Below are 22589 nucleotides of genomic sequence, written 5' to 3' on the forward strand. Positions count from 1 at the left end.
CTAACGCATCAATTTGTATTTGGAGATAATCAGTTATATGGCATTCTGTTGTTTACAAAATATTTCAAATAACATAACAGGGTGTTGTTATCAAGCTCTTGGCAGGCTAGTTTGGACCTATAAATTCCAACTTCCGTTGGACCTATATAATAGTTTGGACCTATTAGTTTGACCTAATAGTTTGGACCTATGTTGGAATTTATAATTTTATTTCTCCACATACATTAAGTATTGTTTTGGGCAGTATTTGTTTGGTCAGATGAGGGAGTCACAATTTAAAGTTTATTAACACCTTTTGTTTGCATGCGAAATTTTCCTCACATTTTGACCTGAATCATGTATATATTTGTGAGATTTCCTCATTTTTAAGAGAGGAGAAAGAATCTTCATGTACTCAGAAATCTGTCAATAACTAAGAAATTAATGAAGACAAACTAGAAGCCATCTTTTTAATCCAAGAACACTCAGGATTAATTTTTTAAATAATTTTTAAAATTAATTTCCATAAAAAGTAAGCAAAATTATCTTTCATAAATTCTTTTGAAAATCATTCAAGCACTTGAAAAGCTGTTCAACTTATTGTTTACCAGGGAAACACAAATTAAAACTCCAATGGGATACCACTTCACACAAACTTGAATGGCTGAAATTCAGAAGACTGGCAACATGCAAAATTCCATTGCAAGTAGAGTAACTGAAATGCTCATAAATTACTAATGTGAATGTAAAATGGTACAAGTACTTTGAAAAGCAGTTTTAACGCTTCTTGTAAAGAAAATACACATACCCATTGGTACAGTAATTAGACTTAAAAATATTTACACAAATAATGTTAAAATATGCCCATAAAAAGCTGTGTATAAGGATGTTCATATCATTTTTAGTCATAAAAACCCCAAACTAAGAATAGTCTGGGATTCCATCAACAGGATAACGGATGAACAAATAGTGATGTATTTATACACTGGGGGATACTGCTTAGCAAGAAAAAGGAATGAACTACTATGATACCATGCATGAATCTCAAAAGAAACATACATATACACATAAATACATGCTCTCAAAGTCCATCGATATAAAGGTCAAGAGCAGACAAAACTAACCTGTAGTAATAGAAAGCAGAAAACAAGAGGCTGTCCTGGTAGAAGGAGAGTATTTGATACACTTGGTATAATTATTTGGCACAATGGAATGATACTTTATCCTATTTACATATATGTAATTACTTGTCAAAATGTGCATTTTATTAAATGCCTCAATATTTTAAAACTCTATTATAAAAACTACAAAATTCAGGGTATTATTTATCTATGGGAGAGGCAGCAGGACAGGATGTAGAAGGAGCACTCAGTGGCAACCGTACTGGAACATTTAAAGGTTTTAGATCCAAATATATGTTCAAAAATGTTTACTTTATTGCTATGCCATATTATACATTATATACACTGTTTTGCATTTATCAACTATTATAGTATTTGACAAAATTCCTTCTTTTTCACTTTTGAGTGTTTAATGTTAGAATTTTTTTTTTTTTTGGGAAGTTTAGTAGAACTCTCTATTAAAACTAAACTTATGCTTGAATTTGCTACGGGTAAAGATTTTTAACTAATGATTTAACTTCTTTAAAGTTTATAAACAATTCAGACAGAGGAAACAAATATTAGTATAAGATCTTACATTTATTATTCCTTTTTTCTATTACTTTTAAACTCCTTAGGTAAGATGGTTACCTAATTCATTTCAAACTTTCTTCTTTTATAATAAGAATAATAAGACTTTATACTCTGAGTATTACTTTGGTTGTATAACAAACACTTGTGTATATATAGCTTTTGCATTATTATTGTAAATATTTTCTAACTTACATTATTATTTTTACTCATAAGATAAAGTTTTTCTTAATTTAAAGATAACTGCTTTTTTTCTGCTTACATTGTGTTGTTATTTTTTAACTAATTTCAGTGTGGTCACATAATGTGGCTTGAATGCTCCCAATCATTTGAAATTAATGAGATAATTTTGCAGAAGTTTCATATATTCTGCAGATTTAACTTTCTATATATTTTCATTAGACAAAGCTGGGTATTTTTGTTTTTGTTGTTCATATTCTAATATATTTGAGTTAAATACACAAAAATCTTTATTCATTCAATTAATTACTATTTGCCTGTGAGCTGGTACTCCAGCAAATATTCAGTTATTTCCCACTACATGATTCAAACCAAGCTCAATGATTAGGCCCATAAGATATTTTACTCCACAAATGCTTAGTAACACTTTTGCTTGGTATTTTAATGGAAGAGGCAAATAACATAAACAAATATATGCAACATTTGATAAATTATATAAATGCAAATTGATTCAATGAGATCACAAAAGTGGGATTAAGAACTTTGGAGAATCCAGGAGGTCTTCCTAAAAGATTGTGCTCTCTTAAACTCTCTGTGAGGCTCTTTAGTGGTGCAAGAAGCACAGTCATGAAATAAGGGAACCTGGCACTTTATCAGTCTTCATTATAAGAGACTTATTTTACTGATTCATTCTTTTATTCAGATGTTTCTGTTATTTATTCTATTTAATTCATTTACTAAGATGCTATCATGTAACAGATACTATTTTAGTACTTTAAAAAATGTTTTATTTTATGCTTATCATTGCCCTGGGCTATAGGTCTTACTTTTAAGGAACAAACAAATTCAAAAAAGGGAGGTAATATAATCAGGGTTCACACTGCTAGAAGGTGAGAAGGTTTAGTTTAAACCTAGTTCTATTGATCACAAGTTCCCAAAAATGCGTAGCATAAATGTTGAAGTAAAAATAAAATTCAGATGATATTACAGCAGTTCTATTTACTTTTCAACAGGCCTTATACCACACCTAACTTCAGGTTTCCCAAGAAATTCCTATTGCAATATAATCTCTAGTTTCATTAAAATGTTTTTACCTAATTCAACCTGACCAATAATACTGATAAATGCGTCTTCAGTACTCTTCTCAGAATGGAATAATTGCTAGGTAGTTCTGGGCACAGAGAATGCTATTGTTTGCACTTAGTATTTTGATAGCCAAGAGCCCAAAAGCTCAGAGCAGCAATTTAATATCTGAAAATCAACTAATGATTAAAGAATTTAAAGTTCCTTTTTATAATGGTATCTCCAGATCACATTTATAAAGAAAGCTATCTGGGTTCAGTTTCTGATGTGCCAATGAATAGAGCTGTTAAATACCACCTGTGAAAGGAGAATTATCTTTTGATATCAACTACAAATTTTAATGCAATTAGATTTGCTAAGTCATTTAACAAACTCTTCTCTCTGCTGTGCATTGAATGTGTTGCAGAATATGAACAAAGATTCTAAAATTCAGTTATATAGACATTTACTAAACACATATAAAAGGATATATTGGGTGAGTTATATTGGTTTTCTCAAATCCGAAACTCTATTCCCTGTTAAGTCTTGAACTATCTTTCAATTTTCAGAAGAAACAGTGATGCATTTTTTCCTTCTCTCCCTCTATACCTCCAATCTCTCTCTCTCTCACCCCTCCCACACACATATATACAAATATTATTTGAAGAAGTTACTTTGTGCACTACATAAACTCCATAATCATCTGAAATACACCTTACCTCTTTTCTAGGTATACAACCTTAGTTGACTGCCCAAAAGTACTGCCAAAAAATTAAACTACAATGTGATAAAAAATGGATTCATGATATTTTATGAGAAAAGATTTATGTTGAAAGTAAAAGACTGACTTTTTATTTTCTTTGAATTTTCCTCTTTGAATTTAATCTAAAAGAGTTACCAGAAAGGTATTTAAGACAAATTAGATTGAGGTAACACCATCTATTCTGTTTAATTTTACTAAATCACAAGTGCTAAAACAAATGTCACTGGCTGCCAGATTAGTCTTCTTAAAACGTTGTTATACTGTAATCTTTTCTTTCTTCCAAATGTGTTTCCTTGATTCATACAACATCTGTAGCAAATACAAGCTTCTTTTTAAAATCTGATTGTCATCTACAGACCATATTTTTCAATGATTCCCAGTGTTCAACCCAGTCGTCTTCTCCATTTCTAGCCCTATACCTCTCTATTAGTTTTAGTGAAAAAATCAGGGAAAGTATTTGCAATAGAAAATAATAAAAAGATAAGCAACATTCCAAAGTCTTTTAATTTCCCACCTGCCACCTACTACGGCCACAGACACCCTCTCTATACACTTGTCTGGTCAGTACACAGAGACTACAGGCAGACTATAGGGTCAATGCAATCCCTATGAAAATAGCAATGGCATTTTTCACAAAACTAGAATAAACAATTTTAAAATCTGTATGGAAACATAATATTAGGAAGTAGAACAAGAAATCTCAAGAAAGTAGAACAAAGCTGGAGATATCATGCTACCTAATTTAAACCATACTACAAAACTACAATTATCAAAACAGTAAGACACTGGCACAAAAACAAATACATAGATCAGTGAAACTGAACAGAGAGTTTAGAAATAAACTTTCATGAGCCATTAATCTACAACAAAGGAGACAAGAATGTATAATGGGGAAAAGTCAGCCTCTTCAATAAATGGTGTTGGGAATACTGGCCAACTACATGCAAGAGAATCAAACTAGACTTCATCATAACATAGACAAAAATAAACTCTATATAGATTGAAGGATTAAATGCAATACCCCCAAATTTAAAACTTCTAGAAGAAAACACAGTATTATTCTCTTTGACACTGGTCTTAGAAACATTTTTCTTTTGGATATTTCCCTTCCTCAAGCAAGAGGATCAAATGCAAAAATAAATAAACGGGACTACACCAAACTAAAAAGCCTTTCCACAGTTAAGGGAACTAACAACAATTTGAAAAGGAAGCCTCCTGAGTGAGAGAACATATTTGCAAATATGTTCAGAATAGCTGTTCTCAAAAGGTAACAAGCAGCAAGTGTTGACCAGGATGTGGAGGGAAGGGAATCCTCATGCACTGTTGCTGGGAATGTAAATTGGTACTGTCACTATGTCAAACAGTATTGAGATGCCTCAAAAAATTAGAAATAGAACTACTATATCATCCAGCAATTCTACTCCTGAGTATTTATATGAAGAGAGCAAAAGCACTAATTCAAAAAGGTACATGAACTCTTGTGTTTATTGCAGCATTATTTACAATAGCCAATGTACAGAAGAAATATCAGTGCTTATCAACAGATGAATGTATGAAGAAGATACATGTATACAATGGACTATCACTCATCCACAAAAGAAAGAAATCTTGCCATTTGTGTCTTCATAGATAGGTCTAAAGGATATTATGCTAACGGAAGTAAGTCATACAGAGAAGGACAAAAACTGTGTTTTCAGTTATTTGTGGAATCTGAAAAAACAAAACAAATGAATAAATATATCTACACAGAAACAGAGTCATAGTAAAGAGAACAAACAGGTTATTGCCAGGGAGGAGGAAATATGTGAGGGGGGGAGATTAAAAGATACAAACTTATAGTTAAAAAAATAAATGAGAAGCAGATATTAAGTGTAGAATGTGAAGAATATAGTCAATACTAATAATTATGTAATATCTATGGTGACAGATCATGGCCAATAGATGGGGAAACAATGGAAACAGTGAGAGACCTTATTTTGGGGGGCTCCAAAATCACTGCAGATGGTGACTGCAGCCATGAAATTAAAAGATGCTTGCACCTTGGAAGAAAACCTATAACCAACCTACACAGCACATTAAAAAGCAGAGACATTACTTTGCCAACAAATGTCCATCTAGTCAAAGCTATGGTTTTTCCACTAGTCATGTATGGATGTGAGAGTTGGACCAAAAGAAAACTGACAGCAAAAGAATTGATGCTTTTGAATCATGGTGTTGGAGAAGGCCCTTAGAGTCCCTTGGACTACAAGGAGATCCAACCAGTCAATCCTCAAGGAAATCAGTCCTGAATATTCATTGGAAGGACTAATGTTGAAGCTGAAACTCCAATAATTTGGCCACCTGATGTGAAGAGCTGACTCATTTGAAAATACCCTGATACTGGGAAAGATTGAAAGCAGGAGGAGGAGAGGACAACAGAGAATGAGATGGTTGGATGGCATCCCCGAATCAATGGACATGAGTTTGAGCAAGCTCCAGGAGTTGGTGATGGACAGGGAAGCCTGGCGTGCTGCATTCCATGGTGTCGCAAGGAGTCAGACACGACTGAGCTACTGAACTGAATTGATGGTAACAGATGGCAACTGTACCTCTTGTGGTGATCACTTTGAAATGTATAGAAATTCTAATCAATATCTCGTGTACCAAGAACTAACATAGTTTTATAGATTATTTATACTACAAAAACAAACAAACAGACTCATAGAAATAGATGTCAGATTTGTGGTTTCCAGAGGCAGGGGTAGGGAAAGAAGGAATTGGAGTAAGGTAGTCAAAGGTGCAAACTTAATTATAAGATAAATAAGTACTGGGAATACAGTGTACAATATGGCAAATATAATGAACACTTCTGTGCTTTACATATGACAGTTGTTAAGAGAGTAAATCTTAAGACTTCTCATCACAAGGAAAAATTTTTTTTCTTTTTCTTTAATTTTCTATCCCATGATATGGTGGATATGAACATTCACTAAACTTATTATGGTAATCATTTCATGATGTACGTAAGTCAAATCATTATGCTGTACACCTTAAAATTATTCAGTGATGTATATCAATTATACCTCCATAAAAATGGAAGACAAAAAAAAAGGAGAGAGTGGGAAGTACGAAGGAGAAAGATTTAGGAGTATAAGCAGAGTTACAGGGTTTACAAGTGTAAATAGGTTTGAATCAAGGCTGACTCCAAACAGAATAAAGACATGAAAGCAGTGAAGGTGGAGGCCACGTGGATATCTAAATAACGAGAATCTAAGGCGAATGAAGCAGCCAACACAAAATCCCTAACGGAGAACATACCTGATGTTTTTGTGAAGCAACAAGAAAGCCCATGTGGCTGGAATGAGTGAATGAGGGGGAGAATATTAGGAGAGGAGAAAGACAAAATAAGTTAGGGGCAGATGTCAACATTAAATTTCACTACCTTCTATTATCCTCCTTTCACCAGTCACAGGAATGAGATTTAGTGTGTGTAAATTGTTTGAGTCTCATTGCTAATAAACAGCAAACTCTCAGATGCAAAATCAAATTGGTCAGACTACAAAAATCAATGTTCTTTCCACTAATTAGGGCTTATGGGTATTTAATATTTCAAGTCTGTTCAAAGAAAAACTGAAATAAATAAGTAAACAAAATGACAGTTTTTTTTTTTTTTTTTACTGATCCCTTATTTACTGATCTGAGAATTGACATCTATCTTCAGTCACCCAGTTGATTTATATCAGCCTTATATTTGTCACTTTTTAATTTAGTTGCCTTCTATATCTCTCCAGTAGTTGAGTCTTTGAAAATATAATCTATTACAAATCTATTTTAACACCAATCTGAGCATACATATTTAGGAAGGTTAAATAAAAATAAAATTGAAATAGTTCAGTGCCTGAGAATGTTTAGCTTCTAAGAAAGCAATAATATGTGGCAAGCTCTGTGATGGAAGGACAAACATGGGACCACACATTAACAATCCAAAAATCTTTAAAGGAAAATCAAACTTTTCCCCCAAAAGTAAAATTATTCAGATCAGAACTATCTGAGTTAGACACTCGTGGAAATTGGGAATAGTGGGGTAGTCTGGGGGCTTCCCTGGTAGCTCAGCTGGTAAAGAATATGACTGCAAGGCAGGAGACCCTGGTTCCATTCCTGGGTCAGGAAGATCCCCTGGAGAAGGGGTAGCCTATCCAGTATTCATGGGCTTCCATGGTGGCTCAGATAGTAAAGAATCCACCTGCAATGCAGGAGACCAGGGTTTGATCCCTGGGTTGGGAAGATCCTCTGGAGGAGGACATGGCAACCCATTCCAGTATTCTTGCCTGGAGAATCCCCATGGACAGAGGAGCCTGGCAGGCTATAGTCCATGGGGTTGAAAAGAGTCAGACATGCCTGAGCGACTAAGCAGAGCCTAGCACAGGGCAGTCTGGAGGTAAGGTATCCATGGGGAAAGCTGGAAGACCAGCCTTAGAATAAACAGAAGAAATACTCAGACACACTTGCATTCCACGCTGACTGCCAGTCAGATAACAGCAGTGATGGCATAATCAGTACTGAATTGTTGGTGTTCTTCCCACCCCATAATGAAGGGAACTTCATTGTCTTCATTTTACAGAGGCAAGGTGTAAGCCATAGATGTCAGTTTCAAATCTGTGACTAAGACCAATCATGTTGACTGTCAGGGTTTTCTGTAAGATCACATAGCCTCCTTGTGGCATGTGTTAGTTGCTCAGTCGTGTCCAACTCTTTGCGATCCCATGGACTATATCCCACCAGGCTCCTCTGTCCATGGAATTCTCCAGGCAAGAATACTGGAGTGGGTTGCCATTCCCTTCTCCAGGGGATCTTCCTGATCCAGGGATTGAGCCTGGGTCTCCTGCATTGCAGGCAGATTCTTTACCATTTGCCCCACCAGAGAATCCCCCATAGCCTCCTTCCCAAGCCAGGGATGGAACCCAGGTCTTCCACATTGCGGGTGGTTTTTTTTTTACCAGCTGAGCCACAGTAAGCCATAGTAAGGGTGAATGGTTTCAATTATGAAAAGCTAACTGGAGTATTGTACTGGCAAAAAAAAAAAAAAAATGCTTCTCCACATTCTGATCTGTAAGGAAATGGGAAAACTTCCTCATCCTTATCCTACCCCTTAGGACTCTACACGCCATTTCAGTAGTTCTGAGTTAGCCAAAAATAACCTTTTATTGATTTTATCAGTTGAAATCCATTGACAGCACTGTACCTTCTAATAGTCTTTCTTCACCAAAAGTTTTCTTCACCAAATATCCTTCCTCCACTAGGTGGAGGCTATAATTATACAGCTCTGTCAAAATCAATATGGACCTAGTGGCAGCTACTGAAACTCGTGGGTAAACATGATAGGAGGCTACTCAAATTTAATATGAATCATATGACCCCAAAAGCAAAAGCCCCTTATTCTTCAGTTAGGTCATTTTATGAATATACAAAAAGAATATCTCTTAAAGGAATATTAACGCGAGTTTGGTGTCTATACTTAGGTACATGACTTTATATAAGGTGGCTCCATCAGTTAGATCTCATATTTATAGGAATATGTATTTTCAGTGGGAAAAGTACTTATCTTTTTTAAAATTAGAAGAAATTCTATCCCATTGTCAATTCTTTTCAGCAGTGTTGCTAAAATGTTTCTTTCCCTAAAAATAGAAAAATGAATTACTTAGGATCAAAGAGGAATTTGGATTTCTTCTGCAAACTCTCATATTTGACTTAATTGGGTGGAGGAGGTTTTTTTCATATAATTAAAGCAATAAAACATCATTAAGTGGAACAAAATGAAACGGGGAAGAAGATACATTTCAACACAATAAAAATCTATAGTGATACAGGTAAAGCACTAGGAAATTTGACTCCATTGAAAAATTTATTACTGCAAAAACAAATTAGCTACAAAGAGAACAAAATGCTGCCATTGCTTTGAAATAGGCCCTGAAAAAGTTTTCTGTTTTTCTTTTGTGTCACATTTGTGCTTTCTTAGTGTCTTTGTGGTGTACTTTAGTACATGCTTGGTAAAATTTCTATCTTAATTTCCTTTTCCTTCCTATTCATTATAAACCTTTTCAGTAGGTTTTCCTTGCCTTTGTCATTGTGGACACTACATTGTCTTAAGTTGTGTGGCATTTAAAAGAGTGGACTCTAGCAAAGACTTAGAGCAAGGGTCAAAACTCAGTCTTCCATTTGCTGGCTGTTTTGACCCTGAATTCTTTGTGAATCTATTTCCGCATCCATACGTCCCTCCAGGATAGGACTAGTTTTATAGGTTACAGTGAAGTCACTCAGTCATGTCCAACTCTTTGTGACCCCATGGATTGCGACCCCTACCAGGCTTCTCTGTCCATGAGATTTTCCAGGTAAGAATACTGGAGTGGGTTGCCATTTCCTTCTCCAGAGTTTTATAGGTTGTATGGGCTTCCCTGGTAGCTCAGACGGTAAAGCATCTGCCTACAATGTGGGAGACCCGGGCTCGATCCCTGGGTTGGGAAGATTCCCCTGGAGAAGGAAATGGCAACCCACTCCAGTATTCTTGTCTGGAAAATCCCATGGACAGAGGATCCTGCTAGGCTACAGTCCATGGGGTCGCAAAGAGTCGGACATGACTGAGTGACTTCACTTCACTTCACTTCACTTCATAGGTTGTATGAGCCAAAACACATCAAGCCCTGAGTCTGCATAGTCAACACTCAATAAAGGTTATCAGCTATTAACAAACCAACCCCCCACCACCCCGTGATATGCTTATACTTCCAATTTGTTGTGGGGTTACAGATCCTACTCCACCTTCCAGTTCAGAGATGTTAAGATGTTTTAGATAAGCTAATAATAAACATCTTTTACATTTTTTTCAGAGCCTAGATGGTTATTTGAACAGTTTCTAGTGCTGCTGCTTATGACACAAGAAACAAGGGGTCTCTAATTTCTTCTGAAATAAACTCCTGAGGGCTCAGACCCAGAAGTCAACACCCAAACAGGCTATGTGTGCTTGTGTATGCTGTCACGTTCAACAATTTGTGACCCTTTGGACTGTAGCTCACCAGGTTCCTCCTCTGTCCTGGGGATTTTTTCAGGCAAAAATAGTGAAGAGGGTTGCCATTTCCTGCTCCCAGGGATCTTCCAAACCCAGGGATCAAACCCAAGTCTCCTGTATCTCCTTGCATTTCAGGTAGATTCTTTACCCTCTGAGCCATCAGGGGGGCCCTAAAACAAGCTACAGATAGGGCTAAGAGCCTCTGCTCCAGGGTCAGAATCTAGTCTGCTGCTTCAAGACCCTTAGGAGCTTTTGAAATTCAGGACTCTGTATTCTCTCTGTCGGTCTGAAGCCACCCTTGACTTGTCAGAACATCTCTTTCCCACCAAAACCAACAGTCCTTACAGCTGTATCACACAAAGGCTTTTAGCTCCCCTTTTTGCTCAACATTTTCCCTTAGGGGTAGGATCTGGATCTTTCCTTTGTATAAATACATTTTATTTATTTACTACTAAGACGTCTTTCCTCAAACATTTTTCCTGAGCACAAAATTTTGCCAGTAGTCTTCGTGTAACAGGTACAACCCTCAGGCAACTTTCAAAGGGCGTATTTCTGATCCTGATACAAAGTGTTCACATGCTGTTATTCAAGTCCTTAAGGAAGAGAAAACAAAAGGGTTAATATCAATTATTAACCTGGATTCTTGAATTATGCTAGCAGACATGACAGGTAGGCACAACTCAGTCTGATGTGTTTGGAGAACTGCAGGCTATTTGGGAGACGTGAAGAGCAGATGGAGTGGGGAATTGGGACTGGGCAAGCGGGGAAAGCTCAGAGGACAGAGGACTACATATGCCATAACAAGAATTTGAACTGCTTCTAGGAAATGGGTCTTTCCAAATCTGGATGCACACTACAAAGATCAGAGAAGTTCTCTTAACAGAATTTTCTAAGTCTTATAATTTCAGACCTATAATTTCAGAATATTTACAGACAAAGCTGGTCTGCTTTTTCTTAACCTGAGCCTGAGCTCCCATTGCTTTCTGAATCTCACCAGAAGAAAAATTGATGTCAACATAAGGAAAGAGTTTAATAATTTTGAAATTTCTGTTATGAAATTTCATGCTGAACATGAGTTATATGGAAGCATATAACACTGTGTAAGGAAGGAACCTAGTTGATCAATAATTATGTGCATGACTGAGGTTCTTTCAGCATAGATATTGGAATATAATTATTCCATATTTATTTGTACTCTGATGATTTTCAAGTGTGCTCAAGTCTTTGTTATGCGTTTATGTCATATTCTCACAAACATACATATTTACATATATACACAAGAAGATGTGTCCTGCTTCATGATCAAGGAGATTGATAAAAGGCAGAGAATGAAGAAAGGAGACTGGTACAGAGAAAGAGTAATATAAAGTATAGAATGTAACCAGGTATTATAGTACTGCTTTCTCACTGTCCATGACTGTGAGATGTAAAAACTGGTATAATCCCTATGACCTGCTATAGCATCCTTAAGAGAAAGATGGTACAGTCCAAAGAGGGCTGTGGGATCTAGTTCCAAAGTACTTCCACAAAGTAGTGCTGATCCTAAATGATTAACCTTATTGGGATTGGAATTTCCAGTATATTCCAAAGCTTAGAAATAACCCAAAACTTGGGTTCATCATTTGTTTTCCATACAGTCCATCAGTCATGAGTCCTAATAATATCTCAGAAATATCTTTCTCAGGATCACCTATAATCCACACCCATTGCAGTTAACCTAATTCAAGTTCTTATCTTCTCTTACAAGACTCAGGAAAGTCTTTCCACTGTGCTTGTAGCCTGCAGCATCTTCCTTCTGTACATTAAAACGGTGTCTGGAAAACATGCTGACCCTGGGGCGATTTCTAAAATGTAAGGAATCATATTGTTTTTCTACTTAAAGCTGCTGATTACTCCAAATTATTTTTTAGATTGAGTCCATATTTCTTGACTTGGCATAGAAGGCTGTGTTAGGCCCTGGCCAGTCTTTAACTCTGACAATTCAGTAATAAATGGAAACCTAAAGAATGTAATCAGGTTTCAGTTAGGATTGCTTTACATGGGAGTAAATAAACGCTTGAGTGGGGACCTCGTCTCCCCTCCAGCCCAACGTGATAAAAGGTAGCAGCCTCCATCGTTTTTCTACTACTCTCATGTTTTACTCCACAGCCCACAGACCTATCAGTTTTGCATAGGTCTTGGACCAGAGGCTAGTTCCTCACTTGTTTCCTCATCAAGAACACTTTGCACGAATCATTTGCTGATATTGGTAGTAAACTGAAGCAAAAGCTAATTTGAACATGATCTGAGTGGTGATTCTCATCAATCATCAAACCCAGGCTGGTCCTTCCTAGTCTGATCGAAGATCTTTGATGACCTGGAACCTGCTTACATTTATAGCATCTTTTCCTTCCAAGTCTGCCACACACCATACTTTAGTCCAGACACTCAGAACTACTTATAGTTCCCTCCAAACACAATACCCACGCAAGCCTCCCTGCTTTGTTCTTACAACTCCTTCTTTTTCTAAGTATAACTCATCTTTGAGGACTCAACTCATGCATAATTCTCCTAAGAAGACTTCACAGATGCTTCCCTTCCCCTCCAGACTGGGACAGGCCCACTTCCAATCTGCTCATGTAGCATCCTGTGATGGCTTTGTCAGAGCGCTGGTCATCGGCTACTGAACGTCCTCACTTGCTGTACTCCCCATCGACACTCTAAAATCTTTGAGAAGTGGGATGTATTTTATCCTCATATGCCCATGCCTAACAGCCTACCACTGAGTATACCTAACATTCTCATGCTCAGTGATTATTTACTGAAGTGAACTGTAGGGCTTTTTTTTTTTTAATTTGGAGTGAATGCAGTTGTAATGTCCAGTACTAGTACTCTCTTTTAAGACACTAAAATAGACCATCACAAGTTTTCCTGGTGAAATACTACTGCAAAAAGAAAAAAAAAAGGAGAAAACAAGTCTATTTTTATTCCCATTCAACTTTAGCCGTTAACAAATCTCTTTGGAAAGTTCCAGCATTGATGATGATGAAGATGATAATCACAATGGTGAAAACAATTAATATTGACTGAGGATTTATTACCTCCAGACTAAGTCTTCTTTTTTCATATCTTTTTTCAGTCTCATGACAATATAAGCAAGTATTGTTATGATCCCCATTTTACATGTGTGAAGCACAGAGAGATTAAGTATCTGCCCCAACCACACAGCCATCGGGTCCATGCAGTGTGCTCTAGATATTCATCAGAGCATTTTCTAAGAGAGCAACCATGTGGAGATTACAAAGCTGAATACAAAGGGGCTCTTTAAATCACATTTGGACTTCAGTGGGAAGATATCACTTTACATATTGGCTAGGCCATCGCAAAAGCCTTTTACAGCTTACCAGAGTAGCGTTTTACTTAAAGACACTGGGCACTCCCTGAAGGCACGAAGAATACATGGACCTGTGTATTCCCCATTGGACCTACCATGAGCACACAGACACTAGATATATTTGCTGGCTAACTGCTTACTTAAAGACTTTTAATGAATGCCTCAACTGCTTTATACATGATCTCCTTATGGAAGCATATGTATTACCTTTGTTCACAGAGGAGTGCAGTATGAGCATGTTTTTCTCTTCCAAGTTTTACTTGCTCTTCAGGCTTCACATCTCCCTTGGCATAGAGACAGGAGTCATCACTTGGTGTTCTATCTACCACTTGCATTTGGCTTAAACAATACCATTCTTCTCAGAGAAGAGTGGAATTTCCCAATTAATCTCTGGACAAATTAGCAATATATTTTACATAAGCCACTTAAACGGTATTATGCTTAGCTGCATTTGGCCATTTTTTAGCTGTGATGAATTTCATAATGCTGCCGAATACTGCCTCTTCCTCCTAATTTTCTAACCAAGTAGTCCCCATCCTGTAGAATTTATACCTAAGCATTACAAATCCTTGAAACAGTGTTAACTTATCTAGGTCTCAGAAATCTTTGGAGACTAGAAAAAATGGAAAAAGTAATTTTTTAACCTGTTTCCTTAATGAAGCAGTTTCTAATTTTATTCCCAGCTGTGTAATATCTGAAAAGCCCTCCTATCTAGCCTCATTCACCCAGTGGCTAACATTATATCTAAATGCTGGTGCTAAAGAATATTCAAATCCTTGTGAATCCTGCTATGATCCTAAGTAAATTATGTCAGTTTAATTTGTGTTGCAGTATGGTTCTATGGTCTCCTTTTCTTGTCTTTTTTTTTCTGTTGTTGTTGTTTGAAGAGAAAATGCCTTTTGCACATTGGGTGTTGCTTCCATTTTGAGACAAAACATAATGAGTTGCATTTGCACTAATTTTCAGAAGTAATAAGACAAAACTGTACTTGTCCCAAGATTCTACAACTGTACTTGAAGAATCAGATGAAGTAGAAGATAACATAATCTAGTCCTTCGTATGATTGCATTTATCTGATTGCATTATCAGGATTCACTTAAACGATGCAAAATAAAATCTTTGTATTTTACACAGGGCTTAGAGAAAAGTTAAGTTTAACTTCTGCTCGCTTCTTACATCTCTGAGACATGTCACTGCCGATTAAGCGGATAAATTGCAAACCTCACTAAATTACTGATATTTAACACCATAACTGTGTTTATAGTGTGATATTGGGCAGGTGAGCTAAACTCTCTGTTCTTTGGTTTTCTCATCTGCCAAATTAAATATTGAGTGAGTAAGTGAAAGTCGCTGAGTCGTTCCAACTCTTTGCGACCCCATTGACTAACAGTCCATGAAACACTCCAGGCCAGAATACTGGAGTGGGTAGCCTTTCCCTTCTCCAGGGGATCTTCCCAACCCAGGGATTGAACCCAGGTCTCCCTCATTGCATTTGGATTCTTTACCAGCTGTGCCACAAGGGAAGTCCCAAAATCAGATATTAAATTAGTCTATAAAAGTAACATTCTAGTGATTCTAATTAGAGCTCAAAAGCAAACAGATATTCATGATGGGAAAAGAAAATTTTCAAAGAAGAAAGTTTTCTTTGGCCAGGCAATGTTGTATAGTGGAAAGAACACTGATTTTGTCACTGAACAATATGAATTCAATTTCCAAAATTGAGATTTACTAGCTATTTGATCTTGACCTCAGTTGCAAGATGAAAAAATAAACATTTATCCTGCATAGTGTCATAAACTTTAAAAATAGATTGTGGAAATTGCTAGCATACAAGAGATGTTCAGGACTTGTAGCTATCTGGGGTATAACACAATACTCTTCCCCATTACCCCCTTCATTTTTTCATATCTTCACCTGCAGTTCAGTTCACACCTCAGTCATGTCCGACTCTTTGCAACCCCATGAATCGCAGCACGCCAGGCCTCCCTGTCCATCACCAACTCCAGGAGTTTACTCAAACTGAGTTGGTGATGTCATCCAATCATCTCATCATCTGTCGTCCCCTTCTCCTCTGCCCTCAATCTTTCCAAGCATCAGGGTCTTTTCAAATGAGTCAGCTCTTCACACCACGTGGCCAAAGTATTGGAGTTTCAGCTTCAACATCAGTCCTTCCAGTGAACACCCAGGACTGATCACCTTTAGGATGAACTGGTTGGATCTCCTTGCAGTCCAAGGGACTCTGAAGAGTCTTCTCCAACACCACAGTTCAAAAGCATCAATTCTTCAGTGCTCAGCTTTCTTTATAGTCCAACTCTCACATCCATACCTGACCACTGGAAAAACCATAGCCTTGACTAGACGGACCTTTGTTGGCAAAGTAATGTCTCTGCTTTTTAATATGCTTTCTAGGTTGTTCATAACTTTCCTTCCAAGGAGTAAGTGTCTTTTAATTTCATGGCTGCAATCACCATCTGCAGTGATTTGGAGCCCAGAAAAATAAAGTCAGCCACTGTTTCCACTGCTTCCCCATCTATTTGCCATGAAGTGATGGGACCGGATGCCATGATCTTAATTTTCTGAATGTTGAGTTTTTAAGCCAACTTTTTCACTCTCCTCTTTCACTTTCATCAAGAGGCTCTTTAGTTCCTCTTCGCTTTCTGCCATAAGGGTGGTGTCATCTGCATATCTGAGGTTATTGATATTTCTCCTGGCAATCTTGATTCCAGCTTGTGCTTCCTCCAGCCCAGCATTTCTCATGATGTACTCTGCATAGAAGTTAAGTAGGCAGGGTGACAATATACAGCCTTGAAGTACTCCTTTTCCTATTTGGAACCAGTCTGTTGTTCCATGTCCAGTTCTAACTGTTGCTTCCTGACCTGCATACAGGTTTCTCAAGAGGCAGGTCAGGTGGTCTGGTATTCCCATCTCCTTCAGAATTTTCCACAGTTTATTGTGATCCATACAGTCAAAGGCTTTGGTGTAGTCAGTAAAGCAGAAATAGATGTTTTTCTGGAACACTCTTGCTTTTTCAATGATCCAGTGGATGTTGGCAATTTGATCTCTGGTTCCACTGCCTTTTCTAAAACCAGCTTGAACATCTGGAATTTCACGGTTCACATATTGCTGAAGCCTGGCTTGGAGAATTTTGAGCATTACTTTACTAGCATGTGAGATGAGTGCAATTGTGCAGTGGTTTGAGCATTCTTTGGCATTGCCTTTCTTTGGGATTGGAATGAAAACTGACCTTTTCCAGTCCTGTGGCCACTGCTGAGTTTTCCAGATTTGCTGGCATATTGAGTACAGCACTTTCACAGCATCACCCTTCAGTAGCAAAATGTATTTTTACATAAGAATTCCTAGAGGCTGTGGGGTGAGAAGTGATGGATATTAGTAAAAGCATGGTACATTACTGCTCTATAAGTCACTCCCGAGAATTCCAAACCACCAAAGCAAACTCACTAAACATGAGAAACCATAACACAGGGGCTAAATGTGAAGTCAGGACACTGGTGTTCTGATTGTTATCTCCTAGGTTCAGCTTCGACCCATTGACTTTGACCACTTGAATGGGAACCAAAAAGCAGAGAAATAAAATGTAAAAAAACAGAAGAATAACAAAAGTAAAGGGCCTCTTGAAGGTACTTCTGACCTCATCTGAGGTCATCTTGTCGGCTTAGCATGTGAGAGGCTAGTAAGTATTAAACTGTTATACCACCATCATGAATTCAAGTATCTAAGCAATTTTCTATGAACAAGATTCTGTTTCTTAATGAATGAATCTACAGACCTTCCTAGGGATGTACAGTGACCCGTCATTAAGAGGAGAAAAGAAAGATGTTGCTTGTAATCTTGTTAGCTTATGCACTGAAATTGACTGTCTCAAGAAGAGCCAGCCCCCTCTCAGGCAGAGAAAAATGTCAAATGACCTATAATTCATAAGTTTGCTCTTTACTTCAATTTGCTTTTATTTATTTATTCATCGACTGTTAGGCCTTTAATCCTAAATAGCCAACTTGGCAAAATCACTTGGAGGCTTAGAAGGCAACTGAGACTCACCTTGGCCAAAAGTGAACTATTGATTTTCTGTCTCCACCAAACCTGTCCTGCTATAAGTCCTCCTCACTTTGTTGAAAAGGGGGGAAAAGAATCCCTAATTATATCTTCTTGCTCCCTTCCTCTCACAACATACACTCAGCCCAACAGAGGCCACAGCCACTCAATTTACAAAATGTATCCTGAATCTTGTACATCTCTCCATCTATACTATTTCCAAAATAATTCCAGCTACCACACATTTTAGTTCATACCCGACATGAGGCTGATATTTAAAAATATAAATCAGCTCATGCTGCTCCCATCAAAATTAGAATAAACATCAAACTTCTGACCACAGCCTTCAAAGCCCTAAGTCATTTGCTCATTCCTTCCTTCCTCACTGACCTCATCTCCATCTTCTCTCTAACCCCCAACCAAGTTTCAGTGATCTTCTTTCTCATTCAAAAAGTGTTAGGTTGATCTCTGCTTTAACGCCCCTACAGCTAATTCTTAGTCTGCCTGGAGGGTCAGCGTCATGAGTGTATGGCCCCTGCAGTCACACAGTCATAACAGCAGAAGGGCCCCACATTTGGTTTAATGCTCTGCTGCTGCCATCTCAAATTCTTTTTAATAATTTTCAATTTTTAACTTGTGTTTTATCAGCAAAATCCAATGGGACAATGGAGCACCTGGGTGAGCAAAGAAAATGCGTGCAACATTTCCAGCGTTTGTCACCACTTCATTTGCATATGGCACTTGCAGTGCTCCGTAAGCAAAGATTTATGGTGGACCTACAATGTGTAGGAGTTCTTCATGACTCAGAGTGAGTACAAAGTGAGCCTATTAAGTCCAGAACTGAGGAAGCAGGTGCACCAACAGCTCTGAGAGGCCACACCTTCTATTGAGAATCAGAACTTGCTTCAAACATAGAAAGGAAGCAGTGCTGTTCTAAGAAACATGAATGATCAAAGCGCCTTGACACAACCCTTCTTGCTCATGTAACTTCCCAGTATTAGCTAACCCCCAACACTGAAAATGACAATACAGAAAGAAAGAGAATGCTAAGGGCAACCAGACTTCATTTTCACATTTTCACTCAGTTCTTCCTTACTCATAAGTAAGCTCAAGGTATAGAATGTTGATAGAATGTGTGCCTATGGAGAAGTGAGATTTTAAAAGTTGAGTCGATTTTGTACAATGTTTCTGGTTAGAATGAAATATATATGTATGGACAAGCTATGAAATTTAAAACTGTGTAATTCTGGTGATGCCACCTATGAGTGAAATGCTCGTATTTTTGCATTTAAAACTAGTAGCATGTATATTATCTATGGTGAAACAGATCACCAGCCCAGGTGGGATGCATGAGACAAGTGCTCGGGCCTGGTGCACTGGGAAGACCCAGAGGAATCGTGTGGAGAGGGAGGTGGGAGGGGGGATCGGGATGGGGAATACATGTAAATCTATGGCTGATTCATATCAATGTATGACAAAACCCACTGAAATGTTGTGAAGTAATTAGCCTCCAACTAATAAAAAAAAATAAATAAATAAAATTTAAAAAAAATAAATAAATAAAACTAGTACCGCACAATGCAAAGATGAAAGTAACATTCGTGCAAATAGTTTGACATTTTAATTCTCCCTGTTTAAAATAACAATAATATTAGCAAAGCAGACAAAAATTACCAAGGTAAGTGAAGAAAAATACTACAGGAAAATGAGAAAGCTTTGTAATTTAGTACTTTTAAAGGTATTTTTTCTGCTTTTAAAACAAGGGACCATATATTTTCTTTTTGCATCGGATCCTGCAAATCTATAATCAGCTCTACTAACACAGAATGTTCTTCCCCTGTCCCTAACTTCACAATGCTGACTCTTCCATGTAATTAAAATATAAACTTCTTTGAGAAGCCACCCTTTATCCATCCATCTAAATTAGTCACCAGGTACTCTTTAGCAAACTCTCCAATCTCAGTACTCTGCATATAGTGATATAAGAATGCTTGTACATTCCAAGCTGTTTTTCTGCACCTTCCCTCTGTAGGAGCTGAACTTTGGCTTTCCTGTTACCCACTTACCTTCTAAGGATAGTGACTGACACTTATTAGGCATTTAATACATATTTGGGGAATGAGTGAATAAATGAATCTAGTGATTACTACCTTGTCCAATTTAAAATAAACCTGTATAAAGTTACAGTATAATTTAAAAAAAAACAATTTCACTATTTCAAATGTTTTAACTATTTTAAAAATTTAGAAGGGAAAAAAATAAATAACTTTTGACCCACAGAGAACCATAGAAAGTTAGCAACATTCAATTTTCAGCATATTTTATATAATATAGCTATAAAAATAATGGTGTTGAAATAATACTTTTATACTGTCGGTCTATTATATACTTTAAAAGAAGTTTTCATTTCCAAATAATCTCTTGTTTAAATGCTCCCTATAAGAGTTCAGCAATGGGTTTCAGTAAACTAATAAAAAGTGAAAGTCTCTCAGTCGTGTCTGACTCTATGCAACCCCCTGACTATACAGTCCGTGGACTTCTCCAGGCCAGAATACTAGAGTGGGTAGCCTTTCCCTTCTCCAGGGGATCTTCTCAACCCAGGGATCGAACCCAGGTCTCCCACATTGCAGGCAGATTCTTTACCAGCTGAGCCACAAGGGAAGCCCAAACTAATAAATAGATCATGCATTTCTAAAGTATTATTTTAAAATAATTTTTTCATAAAACATCTGGAATAGGGAAGGGTGGTGGGCTTCATCTTGTAAGTAATGATGCAGCACAGGAAATAGTTGCCTGAAAGATTATTTTAAAAAGAATAGCAATCCTTTGTCTTACTCTCTGGAATGGACTCAATAAAGAATCTGCCTGTAATGCAGGAGACGTGGGTTTTATCCCTGGGTAGCGAAGATCCCCTGGAAAAGGAAATGGCCACCCACTCCAGTATTCTTGCCTGGGAAATCCTAAGGACAGAGGAGTCTGGCAGGCTACAGTCCATGGGTGACAAGAGCTGGATATGACTTAGCAACTAAACAAGCACCACTATCACTGGAATGAACTGCCCTCGTGGCTGAACGATGTCCTGATGGGTATAGAAATGTGGAGTGGGAGCATGAGTTCTCTGTATCTGCTGTCTTCATCCTGAGGTACTCTGAAATAAACATGGTACAAAACTAAAAGGATTTCAGCTTTTCTGGCCTAGAATAAAAGTGTATATTTTTTTGTGCTACCAAGGCAACAATTTTGCCTTAGGCAACACTGAAAATAACCATAAATGATAATAAGAAACCAAAATTCTGCAGAACATGAAACTATGTCACTCTGTGATTTGTTACGAAATAGAATTTCTATAGAGCTGAAAAATACAGCTTCATCTAATCATTGTTAATACAAAAATATTTTCATCTTTAATAAGATAGAATGTAACTTTTTGGAGGGAGATATTAGGCTCATCTGTTTGATATATTTGGAATACAAAGGTAAGAAGTAAAGGTAAATGTTTTGCATATTATAAAAAGAATTTTATTTCCTTTTGTATAAAGGATTGGAATGCAATCTAGTAAAAGTCTTTGCAAGATATTTCTGGCTGTCAGGACTTATAACAAATGATTTGCTGTATCTAATCATACTGTCTACACCAAAGATAGAACAAAGTGTTTTTTATTTTCCTATTCATCGCTTGTCTCCATGACAAAGGCTTGGAAATGATCATATAGTTATTCATACTTCAGGTACTCCAAGAAGATATTTATGATGCAATAATATATTCATAGTAAGTATGTAAAATATGATGGGTAACTCTGTAAAATGAGGAGGCAAGGGATTATCACCTACATACATGTAGATTACCACTCTACATACATAAACTAAACAATCTAGTTGAAATGGATCAAGTCCTTGAAAAGTAAAACTGGTTCAATACTCAAAAATCATTTAATATATTGGAATGGTTTAGTTGCTAAGTCATGTCCAACTCTTGTAACCCCATGGAACTGTAGCCTGACAGGCTCCTCTGTTCATGGGGTTCTCCAGGCAAAAATATTGCAGTGGGTTGTCATTTCTTTCTTCAGGGGATCTTCCCAACCCAGGAATGGAACCCAGGTCTCTGCAATGCAGGCAGAATCTTTACTGGCTGAGCTACATAGGAAGCCCATTAATATACTACATCATATTAACAGCTTACAAAGAAAAATCACATGGCCATATCAACTGGTATAGAAAAAGCCTTTTACAAGATTCAGCACCTATTTATGATAAATCTGTCCAAAAACGTAATGGAGGAGAAATTTCCCAGGAAGAAGGCATGGATTTCCTCTCTCACTACTCTTATTCAGCAGAGTACTGGAAGTTCTAGCCAGTGCAAAAAGGCAAGAAAAGGAAACAAAAAGTGTAGAGATCAGGAAAGATCTCTCTGTTATTGCAGATGACATAAAAATTCCAAGGAATTAATAA

Source organism: Cervus elaphus, chromosome 17 (assembly GCF_910594005.1).
Source record: "Cervus elaphus chromosome 17, mCerEla1.1, whole genome shotgun sequence".
NCBI classification, from domain to species: domain Eukaryota; kingdom Metazoa; phylum Chordata; class Mammalia; order Artiodactyla; family Cervidae; genus Cervus; species Cervus elaphus.